At 35.7% G+C, this 19,163-nt stretch overlaps 1 protein-coding gene across 3 annotated transcripts in view; it reads right to left on the reverse strand.

Moving 5' to 3' along the window:
* The window catches only part of LOC131101788 (adhesion G protein-coupled receptor B1-like), a 72,275-nt gene that overhangs the window by 51,378 nt on the left and 1,734 nt on the right, over positions 1–19,163 (reverse strand). For all 3 annotated transcript variants that reach the window (XM_078791912.1, XM_078791913.1, XM_078791911.1), the window contains exons 1-2: positions 17,689–19,163; positions 14,595–14,721 (exon numbers count right to left, since the gene is read on the reverse strand). The exon at positions 17,689–19,163 is cut by the window's right edge and continues 1,734 nt beyond it. The gene's annotated coding sequence lies outside the window, so the exon portion shown is untranslated. The remainder of the gene's footprint in view (positions 1–14,594; positions 14,722–17,688) is intronic.

The following is a 19,163-nucleotide window of genomic DNA, read 5'->3' on the forward strand; positions in this document are numbered from 1 at the left end:
TACTGTTAATGTTTATTCATTTATCGTATTATACAGACTGAACTTGAAATTGAAACCGGAGAAAACATTACAGGAATAAAGTCATAATCACTGCATGACAGTACCCCCCTGATTTGAAATACTAGAAATATTGTTAATATTTATTCATTTATCATATTATACAGACTGAACTTGAACTTGAAACCAGGAAAAACATTACAGGAATAAAGTCATAATCACTACATGACAGTACCCCCCCTATTTGAAATACTAGAAATACTGTTCATATTTATTCATTTATCATATTATACAGACTGAACTTGAAATTGAAACCGGGGAAAACATTACAGGAATAAAGTCATAATCACTGCATGACAGTACCCCCCTGATTTGAAATACTAGAAATATTGTTAATATTTATTCATTTATCGTATTATACAGACTGAACTTGAACTTGAAACCGGGAAAAACATTACAGGAATAAAGTCATCATCACTGCATGACAGTACCCCCCCTTATTTGAAATACTAGAAATATTGTTAATATTTATTCATTTATCGTATTATACAGACTGAACTTGAACTTGAAACCGGGAAAAACATTACAAGAATAAAGTCATCATCACTGCATGACAGTACCCCCCCTTATTTGAAATACTAGAAATACTGTTCATATTTATTAATTTATCATATTATACAGACTGAACTTGAAATTGAAACCGGGGAAAACATTACAGGAATAAAGTCATAATCACTGCATGACAGTACCCCCTGATTTGAAATACTAGAAATACTGTTCATATTTATTCATTCATCATATTATACAGACTGAACTTGAAACTGAAACCGGGAAAAACATTACAGGAATAAAGTCATAATCACTTCTTGACAGTACCCCCCAATTTGAAATACTAGAAATACTGTTAATAGTTATTCATTCATCGAATTATACAGACTGAACTTGAAATTGAAACCGGGAAAAACATTACAGGAATAAAGTCATAATCACTGTATGACAGTACCCCCCCGATTTGAAATACTAGAAATACTGTTAATAGTTATTCATTCATCGTATTATACAGACTGAACTTGAAATTGAAACCGGGAAAAACATTACAGGAATAAAGTCATAATCACTGCATGACAGTACCCCCTGATTTGAAATACTAGAAATATTGTTAATATTTATTCATTTATCGTATTATACAGACTGAACTTGAAACCGGGAAAAACATTACAGGAATAAAGTCATCATCACTGCATGACAGTACCCCCCCTTATTTGAAATACTAGAAATACTGTTCATATTTATTCATTTATCATATTATACAGACTGAACTTGAAATTGAAACCGAGAAAAACATTACAGGAATAAAGTCATAATCACTGCATGACAGTACCCCCCGATTTGAAATACTAGAAATACTGTTCATATTTATTCATTTATCATATTACATAGACAGAACTTGAAACTGAAAGCGGGAAAATGCATACAAGCGTATTAAAGAGCCAAATTGCGTATTGAGTACTACAAATGTGTACATGTTGGTAGGTCTGCATTGAAATGAAAGCCTCTAAAGCATCTATATACATCAATAAAGTGAAAAAGTAAACTAATGAAGATGATCTTTTCTTTATAATTACACTCTTCCCCGTCAGATACGGGGATCAACTGAGGAGGTGCAGAGCTCCTGCAATGACAAATATACTTTGAATGGTAACCAGGATATCCCCTTATTGCCATGACAACCACACGACTCCAAGCACCTGCGTCGGAACGCGTCATCAAGGCTCCGAAGCTGACAGAAATATATATTTTTTTAACCTGATGATTGGAGAGAGAGGTTGCCATTTCAGATTGACTCATGTTGTGGTCTCGGCGTCAACAACAGGATATGACCGGAAAAGAGTTGGATGACCTATGACCTCGTCTACGCCTCCTACCTGGCAGCATCCTTCTATCAATATATTCATTATCTCTCCTCTGGACAAGTCCCAACCATCTCAGGCTGGCCTCTCTGACTTTACCTCCAAGGCCTCTAACATGTAATGTCCTATTCCTGATCCTATCCATCCTGGTCACTCCCAATGAGAACCTCAGCATCCTCATCTCTGACATGTCCCAACCATCTCAGTCTGGCCTCTCTGACTTTATCTCCAAGGCCTCTAATGTGGAATGTCCCTTTGATGTACTTGTTTCTGATCCTATCCATCCTGGTCACTCTCAATGAGAGCCTCAGCATCCTCATCTCTGACATGTCCCAACCGTTCTCAGTCTGGCCTCTCTGACTTTATCTCCAAGGCCTCTAACATGTAATGTTCCTATGATCCTATCCATCCTGGTCACTCCCAATGAGAACCTCAGCATCCTCATCTCTGACATGTCCCAACCATCTCAGTCTGGCCTCTCTGACTTTATCTCCAAGGCCTCTAATGTGGAATGTCCCTTTGATGTACTTGTTCCTGATCCTATCCATCCTGGTCACTCTCAATGAGAGCCTCAGCATCCTCATCTCTGACATGTCCCAACCATCTCAGTCTGGCCTTTCTAACTTTATCAACAAGGCCTCTAACGTGGAATGTCCATCTGATGTACTTGTTCCTGATCCTATCCATCCTGGTCACTCCCAATGAGAACCTCGGCATCCTCATCTCTGAACATGTCCCAACCATCTCAGTCTGGTCTCTCTGACTTTATCTCCAAGGCCTCTAACATGTAATGTCCCGTTCCTGATCCTATCCATCCTGGTCACTCCCAATGAGAACCTCGGCATCCTCATCTCTGACATGTCCCAACCATCTCAGTCTGGCCTCTCTGACTTTATCTCCAAGGCCTCTAACATGTAATGTCCCGTTCCTGATCCTATCCATCCTGGTCACTCCCAATGAGAACCTCGGCATCCTCATCTCTGACATGTCCCAACCATCTCAGTCTGGCCTCTCTGACTTTATCTCCAAGGCCTCTAACATGTAATGTCCCGTTCCTGATCCTATCCATCCTGGTCACTCCCAATGAGAACCTCAGCATCCTCATCTCTGACATGTCCCAACCATCTCAGTCTGGCCTCTATGACTTTATCTCCAAGGCCTCTAACATGTAATGTAATGTAATATTATACAACTTTTTTTTGCAGCAGCAGCAGCAACCAAAGCCTCCCTGACACTGTTCAGAGAGGTGTACCTCAGGGCCCCCCCCCAAGTACTCAGTCAGGTGAGCAAGGAGGTCATATCATTATTTCTCAAGACCTTTTTTAAGACCTTTCAGACCTTTGGCCATGCAGTGGAGTACTTGGATTCACGAGGTGGAGCGTTGTCCTGCATGGAAATAACGGTCTCCTTGAAACATTTATACTTTTTCCTGTTCCACTGTGTGAAAAAAAAGTGTCAGTAGGGTTGGGAATTGAGTTTGATGCCATCGTCAACCTAAAAAGGTCCAAAAAGCTAACTTTTAAAAAGACACTTTTTACTTTTTTGACCTGAAAATGTTGTAAGAATGTTGTATTATCCTGTTACCGATGCCTTGTTAAAAGATAGGTACAGATTATGGAAGATCTAGAAAGCATTCCATGCTGGTTACCTCTATAGGAGTCCACAATTCAATACACTGTAGTTTCAGTACAGTTCTGGAATATCACAGCCCTGGAGGATCGGTTCCTGGGTTTAATTTGCAAGTTTTTCTTCTCTTTCCATTTTTCTTGCAACCCTTTTGTGCTCTTGCAACAAAACATTTAATGGTTCTGTGGTCACGTCCTAATATCTTGGTCATTTCTGCCATTTCAGAGTCTGTTCAATCTATTTTCTGGGCTCTATTTTGCCAGAGGAAAAGACGATACACAATAATTGTAATGAGAATGGTAATGGTTTAATTTCATTTGAACATGCATCAGATTACAATTGAATGCATCCCATAATCAGTTCACAGTTCCACATGTCCAAAAGGAGTAGGAAGAAGCAAAGCTTATTAAATCCTACCCCTCCATCTGGTACTTTTACAATCAGTAACTGTTACATTTGTTCACTTCCTGTTTTCCTAATATAGTTTAAGTTGGGTTTTTTGTTTTATTTTTAATTTCAATTTTTATTTTAATTTTTACTACTATTTTAATTTTTATTTATTTTTATTTGTACTCCGGTTTCCTCCCACATTCCAAAAACATGCTATGTTAATTGGTAATGGTAATGGTTTAATTTCATTTGAACATGCATCAGATTACAATTGAATGCATCCCATAATCAGTTCACAGTTCCACATGTCCAAAAGGAGTAGGAAGAAGCAAAGCTTATTAAATCCTGTTTTTTTATTTTTTATTTTAATTTTTTTATCCCAAATGTTTTCTTTAATTTTAATTTTAATTTTAATTTTAATTTTAATTTTAATTTTAATTTTAATTTTAATTTTAATTTTAATTTTAATTTTAATTTTAATTTTAATTTTAATTTTAATTTTAAAAATACTTAAATTATGTTAAGCTACAAATCAAAATTTAAAATAAAAAAAAAAACAAACCCAACTTAAATTATATTAGGAAAGCAGGAAGTGAACAAATGTAACAGTTACTGATTGTAAAAGTACCAGATGGAGGGGTAGGATTTAATAAGCTTTGCTTCTTCCTACTCCTTTTGGACATGTGGAACTGTGAACTGATTATGGGATGCATTCAATTGTAATCTGATGCATGTTCAAATGAAATTAAACCATTGCCATTACCATTACCAATTAACATAGCATGTTTTTGGAATGTGGGAGGAAACCAGAATACAAATAAAAATAAATAAAAATTAAAATAGTAGTAAAAATTAAAATAAAAATTGAAATTAAAAATAAAACAAAAAACAAACAAAAAACCCAACTTAAACTATATTAGGAAAACAGGAAGTGAACAAATGTAACAGTTACTGATTGTAAAAGTACCAGATGGAGGGGTAGGATTTAATAAGCTTTGCTTCTTCCTACTCCTTTTGGACATGTGGAACTGTGAACTGATTATGGGATGCATTCAATTGTAATCTGATGCATGTTCAAAGGAAATTAAACCATCACCATTTCGCCACATCATGCTGATTCACAGAGGTCAAGGACATCAGCAGCTGACAAACTTGATGACAGAATCTGTAATCATATCAGATATGAAGGGAATCCAGAATGTGACATTCAAGTGTCAGCCTGAGGGTGGGAAAAGGTGTCGGTTTTAACGAGTACCAACAGCGAATATGGTACCAGGCGGCGTGTGAAGGTCTTGTAGGAGTGTCCAGATGTTAGTGTGAGAAACTCCTCACAAAAAAAAAAAAAAACACCCATCACACTTTGCAGCAATTCCTAAAAATTGGCTCTTATGTTACATTCATGGACTTTGACAACTATCAAAAGTACACAGGACGATGTCATCAGTTGAAATGCTGAGATGATTAGATGATTGCATATTATGTTGAAAACTAGGTCAGTGGAGGCAATAGAGTTTTTTTTCCCGTAAATGCAACTCTTCTTTTCCTCACAATTGAGGCACCATAAGAAACACTGGACAAGTGGGCAATACTACACGTTTTGGTATCAGTAAATACACGACAATCGACAGATCAACCCCAAGATGAATACATTTGAATGCCTATTGGGTTTAAGCATAGCAGGTGATGTGTTTACTGACGGTCTTTAGTGTGTGCATAGGAGAAATATGATCTCAGGGAAGAAGTACATTTGAAACACTTCTATGCTAGGACTACGTTAAAAAGCCATAGCATTTCAGTATGTGGAATCAAACTATGGAATGGATTGAGTAAGGACCTCAAACAATGCACAATGATGAGCCAATTAAAATTAAAATTAAAATTAAAATTAAAATTAAAATTAAAATTAAAATTAAAATTAAAATTAAAATTAAAATTAAAATTAAAATTAAAATTAAAATTAAAATTAAAATTAAAATTAAAATTAAAATTAAAATTAAAATTAAACAGCTAAAATAATGCATGAGGCTAAAAATAACCAATTACCTAAAAATGTCATCCAATACTCCAATACTCCATCCAATACAGTTGATGTTTGGTAAATACAAGGATGAAGTATATATCACTATATTGACAGTTACTATGGTACCCATTATGTCATTGTATGGTATATATCACCTCGTACTTCAGTACGAGTAATTAAAATTAAAATTAAAATTAAAATTAAAATTAAAATTAAAATTAAAATTAAAATTAAAATTAAAATTAAAATTAAAATTAAAATTAAAATTAAAATTAAAATTAAAATTAAAATTAAAATTAAAATTAAAATTGTAAATAAAATAATTAAATGTAAATAATTCCACCAAAAAGAAGACAAACCTGCCAGGAGTATATTACTCTGTGTTTTAAATTAAATTTACATTTCATTGTGTGTTTTATGATTTTTAAGCGTATTGGATAATTGGTAATTAAAATTAAAATTAGGGTAAAAATTTAAATTGTTGAAAATAAAATGTAAGTTATTAAAATAAATAAAAATAAAAATAAAAATAAAAATAAAAATAAAAATAAAAATAAAAATAAAAATAAAAATAAAAATAAAAATAAAAATAAAAATAAAAATAAAAATAAAAATAAAAATAAAAATAAAAATAAAAATAAAAATAAAAATAAAAATTGTTGTAAATAATTCTACCAAAAAGAAGACAAACCTGCCAGGAGTATGTTACTCTGTGTTTTAAATTAAATTTACATTTCATGTTCATGTGTTTTATGATTTCCAAGCGTATTGGATAATTGGTAATTAAAATTAAAATTAGGGTAAAAATTGAAATTGTTGTAATTAAAATTAAAATTAAAATTAAAATTAAAATTAAAATTAAAATTAAAATTAAAATTAAAATTAAAATTAAAATTAAAATTAAAATTAAAATTAAAATTAAAATTAAAATTCCACCAAAAAGAAGACAGAGTATCTTACTCTGTGTTTTAAATTAAATTTACATTTCATTGTGTGTTTTATGATTTTTAAGCGTATTGGAGTAGGAGGTACATGTTTATGGTATATGAAAAGGTATGGTAACCACTGCTTTAGATCATTTAGATCATGAAGTCATCATGAAGTCAAGACTCTCCTGCAGTCGGGCGCTCACACAAGCCAAACATATCATGCATTAGGTGTTAAGTGGGCCAGGGCAGGGTGCGATTGGCCTTGTAATGTGTGAATACACCCTTAGTGGCTGAATATTTTCAATTATTATTCACTCCTGCAAAATGGACTCTGGTAATATCTTGACCTCTTGACGGCCACATGAATATGCATGAAGAAACGGACACTTATACACACACACGGGGCCATGTGATGTGTCAGAAATGAGGTGAATACTGTCTTCGTTTTGTATCTTGGAGAAAGAACATTGCAACAGGGCAAGAGAAGGAGGAGGAGGAGGAGGAGGAGGAGGAGGTGCAGTGTCAAGTGGAAAGCAATGGAGAAAGTAATTATCATAAGCAATGGTTGGGTTTGGGCTGTGATATTAGCCATGCACATGGTATGCTATACTGTAGTTTCATATATTTCAGACTATTATGCTTATTTTTAATTAGAATGTTGTATTGTATCGTGTTAAATGATGATAAAATTTCAGATAAAGATGCGCAGTTGGAAGTGAGCCCTGAAAAAAAATTGAGATGGCTCAAAACGCTTGGTTTCAGTGAGTTTTTTCTAACACTGTCTCTCTGTGATGTCACAGAGTGCCAGGCTTCCTTATATGGGCGTGCTCACAGCCGTCATGATAATGATGTTAGCAATGTATCCCAGGGAGTGTTTATTCGGGTGTAAGTTACATTTGTTTACAATTCCTAATGAGGCAAACATGAGGAAACTATTGGCAACGCTGCTCCCTGTATGCACACTCTATAATGCTACACAGACAAGCGCTTTTGCTCCAAGACTTACACAAAATAATCACTGATAAATTGTTACTTACCGCTTGCTTTCTGACTCTTTACACACGACCAAGTAATGTTGGAAAGGCGTCGGGCTTCAGCAATGGTCGAGGGTGGAATTGAACCCTGGTCTCCTAGCTGTGTGGCCTGCGCACTAACCACTTTCTATGCCGCATGTCCTCCAATGAACTTCTTTGCTCAGACACAATGCAGAATGGGAAACTTCAAGACTCATATTGGTACTTCTTTGTATATTTTTAGGTACACCTTTGGAGTGTTAAGTTACTGTGTGATGAGTTTAGTGTTTTTTTGCAAGCATAAACATGGCTGATGTACGTGTTTTTGGAATGTGGGAGGAAACCGGAGTATCCGGAGCACAACAAGTAGCAACTGATGCTATGTACAGTGGAACCTTGGTTAGTGTCATTAATTCATTTCACAGGGTCCGACTCCCATAACAAAATAATGTAAATCCAATTAATCCGAATTACAAATAACCATTTAGTGAGTCTTTCTAATGCCTGCCAAGACCATATTGGCTGTCTCCAAGGGAGCGTCTAATGTAGTAGCCCACGTTTTTGAATCATGTACGTCCAATCTTCTCACTTACGCACTTTGTCTGTGGTTTGTGGTTAAAAATAACATGTCATAAAAAAAAAAATATCAACCTTGGAAGCATGCTTCTTTTCCACCCCCCCCCCATCAAGCTCACATGCGTCATTATCAGAGCTGGCATATGAGCAGACCAGAGAAATTGATCCTTCCATAATAAAAGGAAAGGAAAAAAAAACTAATAAAAAAATAAATAAATAAAATAATTAATTAAAAAAATAATTAAAAATTAATTAATTAAAAATTTATCAAAAATAAACAAAAAAAATAATTGAAGACTTAAAAGCATTGTATTGTAGTGCTGTTGTTTACCTTCTAACCAAATGTATTGAGAAAAGTTTGTGATTCGAGTCACTGCAGAAAATACTGTACAGCACACAAAGTAAACAACTGTACATTATGTCTTATTTATGTCTTATTTTCTCTTTATTATGTCTACTACATTGGGTAATACGAGTGTAAAAATTGACTATAGGGGTGCTATTTCATGTCTTGGGGGCTCTAATGTTAAAAAACTTATTTAAAAAGGTTGTACTATGCTGTACAAATAAAAAATATCTGATTTATAAATAAAGAATCCTACTTTGCGGAAATGAAATGATCACTAATTAACCCCAATAAACAAGGGATTACTGTATGGAGAAGAAATGTGTCCTGTTAATTAAATGCTTCATCTCACTCTTGATGGTTTTGTTTATGTTTGTTAAAATGTTCCCAACCGCTTTTACCACACGGACCACGTCATTAACCTAGAGTACATTAGATGGAACTTTATTGATCCCTTGGCCGTGTGCAGTCAGTGTTTTCTTCAACCGGTACAGTGGTCGCTAACGAGTTGTTTTGCTAATGGTTTTATTTCATTTGAACATGCATCAGATTACAATTGAATGCATCACATAATCAGTTCACAGTTCCACATGTCCAAAAGGAGTAGGAAGAAGCAAAGCTTATTAAATCCTACCCCTCCATCTGGTACTTTTACAATCAGTAACTGTTACATTTGTTCACTTCCTGCTTTCCTAATATAATTAAAGTTTGGTTTATTTTTGATTTTAAAATTTTTAAAGTAAAATTTAAATTTTTATCCTATTTTAATTTTAATTTTAATTTTAATTTTAATTTTAATTTTAATTTTAATTTTAATTTTAATTTTAATTTTAATTTTAATTTTAATTTTAATTTTAATTTTAATTTTAAAAATACTTAAATTATATTCAGATACAAATTCAAATTAAAAAATTACATTCAAAACAAACTTAAATTATATTATGAAAGCAGGAAGTGGACAAATGTAACAATTTTAATTTTAATTTTAATTTTAATTTTAATTTTAATTTTAATTTTAATTTTAATTTTAATTTTAATTTTAATTTTAATTTTAATTTTAATTTTAATTTTAATTTTAATTTTAATTTTAATTTTTTAAATACTTAAATTATATTAAGATACAAATTCAAATTAAAAAATTACATTAAAAACAAACTTAAATTATATTATGAAAGCAGGAAGTGGACAAATGTAACAATTTTAATTTTAATTTTAATTTTAATTTTAATTTTAATTTTAATTTTAATTTTAATTTTAATTTTAATTTTAATTTTAATTTTAATTTTAATTTTAATTTTAATTTTAATTTTAATTTTAATTTTAATGCTTTCCTAATATAATTTTTAGTTTTTTATTTAAAAAAAACAATTTTTTAAATATTTTAACATTTTTTTTTTTGTCACGTACCGAAGCACAATCTTGTCCTTTCGGTCGATGAAGGTAGATGGTTCCGGTTCGGTTCTCTCTTCACCAGATTAGACCACCTGAGTACTCGAGTACTGGAACCCTTCCACTTGGGGGTGGGGCTCATCCCCAAACTGGAGATAGCACTACACCCCTTTTCTGGGCAAGAACCATGGACTAGATGCTAGACTGATTGGAATGATCCCACGGAGGTGACAAGATGTATTAACTTCATGGTTTGCAGAACCATAAGTAACCAAAACTGCTCCTGATCTGATCGGATCGGATCTAAGCCTTGATACTTGTTGCTTTGTTGAACAAAGTTTTCCGTGTATACTCTGTAGTTCTGACTTTTAAACATATTGTTTTCATCCTGGGAAACATGCTGTTGTTGACGCAATTCCGTTATCGCCTCCTGAGCACCGCGGGCTTCAGCTTAAACGACTGACCTAATTCCCCCACGGCCTTCTGTCTGCTCGCAGCCTTCATTTATTATCTGGCCCTTCCACCTGGCTAATGGCCCGCTGTGATCACGCTCTTTAGGCTGCTGGTTTACCGGTCTAGAACGGAAACTGCTCATGGCAACTGTTAATTGACGGATCCAAATTGCCAGGATGCGTGAACGCTTATCTTTTTTTTGAGGTGTCAGGCATGTAGTTGACTTGCACTGCGGTGGTGAAGATAGGATAGGAAGTGTCATGGATGGATAGGTATGCTATGTCAGGTCACCTTATTAAATTTTGGTAATGGTAATGGTTTTATTTCATTTGAACATGCATCAGATTACAATTGAATGCATCCCATAATCAGTTCACAGTTCCACATGTCCGAAAGGAGTAGGAAGAAGCAAAGCTTATTAAATCCTACCCCTCCATCTGGTACTTTTACAATCAGTAACTGTTACATTTGTTCACTTCCTGCTTTCATAATATAATTAAAGTTTTTTTTAAAATTTTTATTCTAATTTTAATATAAGTTTGTATTTAATTTTAATTTTAATTTTAATTTTAATTTTAATTTTAATTTTAATTTTAATTTTAATTTTAATTTTAATTTTAATTTTAATTTTAATTTTAATTTTAATTTTAATTTTAATTTTAATTTTAATTTTAATTTTAATTTTAATTAACAAATTACAATTTTTAAAATTACATTTAAATCTTGTTGGAGTGTTTTACTCCTCCTCGTAGTCCTCCATGAACCGAAGATTTATTTACAGGTGAACAAAGTCAGAAAACATGGGGGGGGGGGGGTTCTGACTTAGCCACTCAGAATTGTTGTGGCTGGCTACACGTACTGAAACGTACAACATGAGTTGACAACACCTTCTACTGGTATCAGACGTAAATACAATATAAACACACATACAACAGAGCACCGATAGATTGTTCAAATTCACCACAAGGAGGTAGAACAATATGACCCTTCATGTGCAGTTTAAAAAAATATGCAAAATTGCACTTAAAAAAACAGTGAAGCGGCAAATCTGTGAAAGACAAACCATAGATCATATGAGGGAGACACTATCTAGACCAGGGGTGGGCAAACTACGGCCCGGGGGCCACATCCGGCCCGCCAAGTGTTTGAATACGGCCCGCCCAATCTTTCCAAAGTATTTCATTTAAAGTCAACATACAACCTGGCATCATGGCCTGAGCCAACCTTTTGATGGGTTTATCAATTTAGTTTTTTGACATGGTCTGTTGTTTACAAAGTGATTCTGAAAAAAGGGACACAAGCACATAATAATAATAATAATTATTATTATTATTAGATTATTATAATTATTATTAGAACTATTATTCATTCATTCATTTTCTACCGCTTTTTCCTCACGAGGGTCGCGGGGGGTGCTGGAGCCTATCCCAGCTGTCTTCGGGCGAGAGGCGGGGTACACCCTGGACTGGTCGCCAGCCAATCACAGGGCACATATAGACTAGAACTATTATGATTATTATAATTATTATATTAATGCTAATTATTATATTAATTATATATAATATTATTGTTATATTTGCATATTTTACATAATAATAATATAATAATTAGTATTTTAATTTTATTGTAATTATTATAATATTTTATTATTTTTAAAATATTTAAATATAAATATAAAATAATAAATAATAATAGCAGATTGCATGACAATTTTACAGATACAATAATACCAGGTGGACTGTTACGTGTAAAATATATAGTCTGCCCCCCCCCCCCCCGTAAATTTTGTCATATCAATGCGGCCCGCGAGTCAAAAAGTTTGCCCACCCCTGATCTAGACAGTATGATTATTATTATGATTATGAATGGTCAAAGGAAATAAAAACCATGAAACAAAAAAAAAACCCCACATCATTCAGGTTAATATGTGGAAGTGTGAGTCATTCTTCATCACGAGTGGTCAAAAGAGGACTTAGTCAGACTTCCACCGTTGTCCGCATGTGGGTGTCCGACAATCGCTCAACGATCTGTGACATTTACAAAAGGCAAACCTTTTATCACGTAAATCTCACACATCAGCGTTTACATCGCCATTTTGACCCGACTTCCTGTTTTCATTGAAGGGTAGCGGTAATGTTGACAACTGTAGCGCCGCAAATGGAATTTGTGTTGTTGGATGACAGCTAAGAATGCTAATAAGCGACTTCATTTTACGGTTCGGTAGGTAAGTAGGTAGATACTTTATTCGTCATTCAGTAATTTGACAGCGGAACCCCAGTTAGCATACGCAGCGGTTAGCCTGTTTTTCAGTTAGCATTGAAAAGTTAGCCTCTGTTTACATACGTATATTGTCCGGTAAGTATTTTCATCACAAATTAGCTTGCTAATGCAAAGTTTTTCTTCTACGATATCATTAGCGGTTGACTCGCTAGTAGTTTGCTAACAAAGTTAGCTAACATAGTTACACCACAAATCTCTGCTTATTTTTTTTTACAAGAGCTTCAAAATAGCACGTGGTCAAGTGGTTAGTGCGCAGACCTCACAGCTCGGAAACCAGGGCTCAATTCCACCCTCGGCCATTTCTGTGTGGAGTTTGCATGTTCTCCCTGTGCATGCGTGGGTTTTCTACGGGTACTCCGGTTTCCCCCCACATTCCAACAACATGTCTATTAGTTTATTTAGCCATGTTTGCATGGATTGCAAAAAACACTAAACTCATCACACAGTAACTTAACACTCCAAAGGTGTACCTAAAAATATACAAAGAAGTACCAATATGAGTTTTCCATTCTGTATTGTGTCTGAGCAAAGCAGTTCATTGGAGGACATGCGGCATAGAAAGTGGTTAGTGCGCAGGCCACACAGCTAGGAGACCCGAGTTCAATTCCACCCTCGGCCATCTCTGTGTGGAGTTTGCATGTTCTCCCCGGGTTTTCTCCAGGTACTCCGGTTTCCTCCCACATTCCAAAAACAAGCTAGGTTAATTAGCGACTCCATAATTGTCCATAGGTATGAATGTGAGTGTGAATGGTTGTTTGTCTATATGTGCCCTGTGATTGGCTGGCGACAGCCGGGATAGGCTCCAGCACCTCCCCGCGACCCTCGTGAGAATAAGCGGTAGAAAATAAATGAATGAATGCTTCAAAATAAGCCAAAACGTAGCCAAAAAAAGTTGCAAGTGGCAGAATTCTGATAAATAAGATGAGAAACACTATTGAATTCAAGAAATATGACTAATGGCAAAATACAAAAGGTCCCAGTGGGTCACGTATGTCATCAAAATCACAACATCAATAAAGATAAGTAGTGTTAACTCATTCAATTTCAAAGACGTGTTTATAAGTTTCTATGAACCGAATATTATTTATACGTGATGACGCAACTGCAGGCTAAAATAAGTCCACCATTTCTAAGCTATGAAAATGACCACTCCAGCTCAGAGTGGATCTTTTCCGTGTAAAAATACACTCGACAGCAAGGAGGACGTTTTTTTTCAACAACGGTAATCAAAGGTTCCCCTGTATTAGTTATTAGTGTGTCTTTGTTTTCATATACAGACCATTTATAGAACTCTATGTAAGTGAAGCTAAGAAAAAGCCTTTTATCTTAATTTTACTCAGAAGTGTGAAATATTGAATGATAACAATTAGGTGTTCCTGGAGTCTATTAATGGTTTCCCGTTGCAGGTCTGCCAGTTTGCCTTTGCCTTGCCAGTCCATGGTGTACCCAAAGACAGCTGGGATAGGCTCCAGCATACTCCTATGACCCGTAGTGAGTATTATGTAACAAAAATGTATTACATTAAAGTACAACAAAATGTAGAAAAATCTAAACACAAAATGCAAAGTGGGAAAAAAAAACACTAATCAACTAAACCGAAAGCGCTGCTAGCAGGAAATGAAAACATAAACTACACAAAAAGTATGGAAACATGAAGTTACTCACAAGTTACTCAAGGCGCAGGAAACAGGCGTGGGTCAGGAAACAATCTGGCAACAGGTCTGTCACTAGTAGTCCAGGTGTAGTTGTAGCAGGTGTGTAATGAGCTCCTCCCAAGTAGGATGGCAAAGTACTGCAACAAACGACAAACAGACGGCTAATAAATTAAGCGGCATAGAAAATGAATGAAAAAGTTAGAACATGAATGAAATGTGAAATGTGAATGAAATTATGTTATTGCAAGGAGGAACTACCAGGAAAATACATTGTGGAGGAAATACCAGGAAAAAAGGCTTAAAGGTGTCATAAACTGGTAGCCGGAGTGCAAGGTCCCGGAATCAGACTGTGAGTCTTACAAGTGGGGCCCTCCTTCGAGCCTCATTTCCTGGATGATGAAGGCGTTATTGACACGATATTGACTGGTCTGGCCCTGAATCGATCAAGTGCGTCTGGGATATCAACATGGGATCCACAACTACGTCACTCAAACTCAGACTGTCCAAGAGACGACGATAAAGATTTTTAGACTGGACTGGTGGCCAGCCAATCACAGGGGAAAAATAGACAAACAACCATTCACACTCACATTCATACCTATGGACAATTTGGAGTCGACAATTAACCTAGCATGTTTTTGGAATGTGGAAGGAAACCGGAGTACCCGGAGAAAACCGGGAGAACATGCAAACGTCACACAGAGATGGCCGAGGGTGGAATTGAACTCGGGTCTCCAAGCTGTGAGGCCTGCGGACTAACCACTTTCTATGCCGCATGTCCTCCAATGAACTGCTTTGCTCAGACACAATGCAGAATGGGAAACGTCAAAACTCATATTGGTACTTCTTTATATATTTTAGGTACACCTTTGGAGTGTTAAGTTACTGTGTGATGAGTTTAGTGTTTTTTTGCAAGCATAAACATGGCTAAATAAACTAATAGACATAGACATGTTGTTTTCTCTAATAGACATGGTTTGGAATGTGGGAGGAAACCGGAGTACCCGGAAAAAAAACAACGCATGCTCGGGGAGAACATGCACAGGAATGGCCAAGGGTGGAATTGAACTCGAGTCTCCAAGCTGTGTGGCCTGTGCACTAACCACTTTCTATGCCGCATGTCCTCCAATGAACTGCTTTGCTCAGACACAATGCAGAATGGGAAACTCATATTGGTACTTCTTTGTATATTTTTAGGTACACCTTTGGAGTGTTAAGTTACTGTGTGATGAGTTTAGTGTTTTTTTTGCAAGCATAAACATGGCTAAATAAACTAATAGACATTGACATGTTTTTGGAATGTGGGAGGAAACCGGAGTACCCGGAAGAAAAACCCACGCATGCACAAGGAGAACATGCAAACTCCACACAGAAATGGCTGAGGGTGGAATTGAACTCGGGTCTCCAAGCTGTGTGGCCTGCGTACTAACCACTTTCTATGCCGCATGTCTTCCAATGAACTGCTTTGCTCAGAATACACAATACAGAATGGGAAACTCATATTGGTTCTTCTTTGTATATTTTTAGGTACACCTTTGGAGTGTTAAGTTACTGTGTGATGAATTTAGTGTTTTTTTTGCAAGCATAAACATGGCTAAATAAACTAATAGACTTGTTGTTTTCTATAATAGACATCTTTAGTGTTAGACAATCTTGAGTGTTTCATAAGTTAAATTCCCGTTACATAACGACATACACAATTTGCACACTTGAATTCTCTCAGTGTTCGACATCCTGATGACCTGACCTTCTTTATGTCTCATATCAACAGCACAAAGTTGCTGTCAGAAAGAAGACGTCAATAAAGAGGCAAGATCATGTGAAGGAAGTTATAATATGTAAGAAAGAAATGGAAGAAATAATAAGCAGAAACTGAAGAGCTGAACTGCCTGTGAGCGATCAGGCAAACAAGGAGGTCACCGAGAGCGAGCGGAAGTAGTGGGCGAGGATGATATTGTCTTGTGTGTGTGAGGAGGGTGAAACGTGAAGCATGTTCATGAAAATTTGCCAAAACAAGGCTCGTCACAGATCACTGAGTAATACAACCGATGAGGGATGAGTCTGCACGTTTGACTTAATACAACCCATTGCTCTTTTTGTATTCAGACTATTTTACATTAACCTAATCAAGTAATTGCAATTGTCAATCATGGATCTAGTTCATGTTTATGGGATCAGCCACACCCTGGACTGGTGGCCAGCCAATTACAGGGCACATATAGACAAACAACCATTCACACTCACATTCATACCTATGGACAATTTGGAGTCGGTAATTAACCTAGCATGTTTTTGAAATGTGGGAGGAAACCGGAATACCCGGAAAAAACCCACGCATGCACGGTGGAGAACATTCAAACTCCACACAGAGATTGCAAAGGGTGGAATTGAACTTGGATTTCCAAGCTGTGTGGCCTGCGCACTAACCACTTTCTATGCCGCATGTCCTCCAATGAACTGTTTTGCTCAGACACAATGCAGAATGGGAAACTTCAAAAACTCATATTGGTACTTCTTTGTATATTTTTAGGTACATCTTTGGAGTGTTAAGTTACTGTGTGATGAGTTTAGTGTTTTTTTGCAAGCATAAACATGGCTAAATAAACTCATGGGAGGAAACCGGAGTACCCGGAAAAAACCCACGCATGCACGGGGGAGAACATGCAAACTCCACACAGAGATGGCCGAGGGTGGAATTGAACTTGTGTCTCCAAGCTATGTGGCCTGCGCACTAACCACTTTCTATGCCGCATGTCCTCCAATGAACTGTTTTGCTCAGACACAATGCAGAATGGGAAACTTCAAAAACTCCTATTGGTACTTCTTTGTATATTTTTAGGTACATCTTTGGAGTGTTAAGTTACTGTGTGATGAGTTTAGTGTTTTTTTGCAAGCATAAACATGGCTAAATAAACTAATAGACATAGACATGTTGTTTTCTATAATAGACATGTTTTTGGAATGTGGGAGGAAACCGGAGTACCCGGAGAAAACCCAGAAAGAGTGCAATAATTATTTAAACAAAAGTAAATATTGGGCACCCCAAGACAAAAAAATGCAGAAATTTTCATAAATGGTCAAATGATGGAGTCATGAAAACTGACCTTAACTGAGGCAAATGAAGCCTGCGGTTCTTCGGATTTTGTTGTGGGGTCTTTTGTAACTTCATTGTTGGGCTTTTGGTGTCATTTTGGCTGGATCGTCACTCCTGGGAAGGTTCCACCGTGGCTCTCGCTGTAGTTGGTTGGAGTCCCAAAGCTGATAGATCTCAATTTATCTTGGTTAAGTTACATTTTAAAAATGGTGGCAATCACTTTTTCACATCGGACAATTTATGGATAGTAACAAACTCCAGGCTTAAGGCCTAAATAAGACATTTTAATGTATAAAATGTACTCACCACTGATGAACCATGAACAGATGGATTCATCCTGCTGTGGCAGCGTTTGAAAAAAGTTAGACGTTAGAAAAGAATGAACCGATTTCATGACGCATCGATTCAGTTCTCGAGCATCGTCACGGAATGAGTCAGCGATCACGTGAAAAAAAAAAAAAAAATTCTCAGTTTTGAATGGCCGTCACATTGTAGTCACGGCTTTAGTCACGTCACTACAGGACCAAGATATCTCGATATGCTCCAAATCGGATGCTTCACTTTGCTTTAAGCAGGTTTGGATGACTTCATATTTCAACAAGATGGATCACCGCCCTATTGGCAGTTGACGGTTGGAGCTTTTTTTTTTTTTTTTTTTTTTTTTTTTTTTAATGGAAAAGTGTCCCAGTGATGGATCGGTCGGATCCCCAAACCTCACCTTGTGTGAGTTTTTTTTTTTTTTTTTGAGAGATTGTGTTTATGTTCCGCCAATACCCGCTAAGCCTTAGGACATGAAATATTGAATAACTATGAACCAAATATGGTGGCCACATTGGACACAAGACAGGAAATAGAAACTGATTATGAGTAGAATACCTGTGACTTTCATTCATAAAATATTGCATAATTAATTTTGTTAATTTCTTTTTTAACTGTGTTCAATTCAAGGACCGCCAAACAAAGTGCGACATCTCAAGACTTAAACATATACAAATTGTGCTCTGGTACAATTTTACTCATATTATGACTTATTTTTAAACATTTCCCAAACATTTTAACCAACTTAAGTTGAATAAGATGTGTCTTCTGTGGAAAAAAACAATAGATTTACTATATGACTGTGGGGATGCTGCCTTATAACAAAGAGGCGTGGCTTATCTCTTCAATAGCATCAACCAGGAAGTGAACAGGAAGTTATGCATTGAAGAGAAATTTGTAAAGCATGTACACATGCATGCACACACGCAGTTCAGTTGCAAATATAAAAAATGTACTACCTGGGCTACAAGAACCGTTTTAGGTGTTATTGATGAACTGCATGTTATTTTGCTTCTGAGTAGTTTAGCATTTTTTTTTTTGCAGGAAAGATGTGAAAGTCGACAGGATTCTGAAATGATTACACTTCTGTTTTTCTTTCTCCTTCTCTATCATAACAGGCTGCATGACTGTGGGGATGCTTTCTTATAAACAGAGAGGCGTGGCTTA

This window comes from Doryrhamphus excisus, linkage group LG7 (assembly GCF_037039965.1).
Source record: "Doryrhamphus excisus strain RoL-2023G ecotype Guam linkage group LG7, RoL_Dexc_Guam_v1.1, whole genome shotgun sequence".
Lineage (NCBI taxonomy): Eukaryota > Metazoa > Chordata > Actinopteri > Syngnathiformes > Syngnathidae > Doryrhamphus > Doryrhamphus excisus.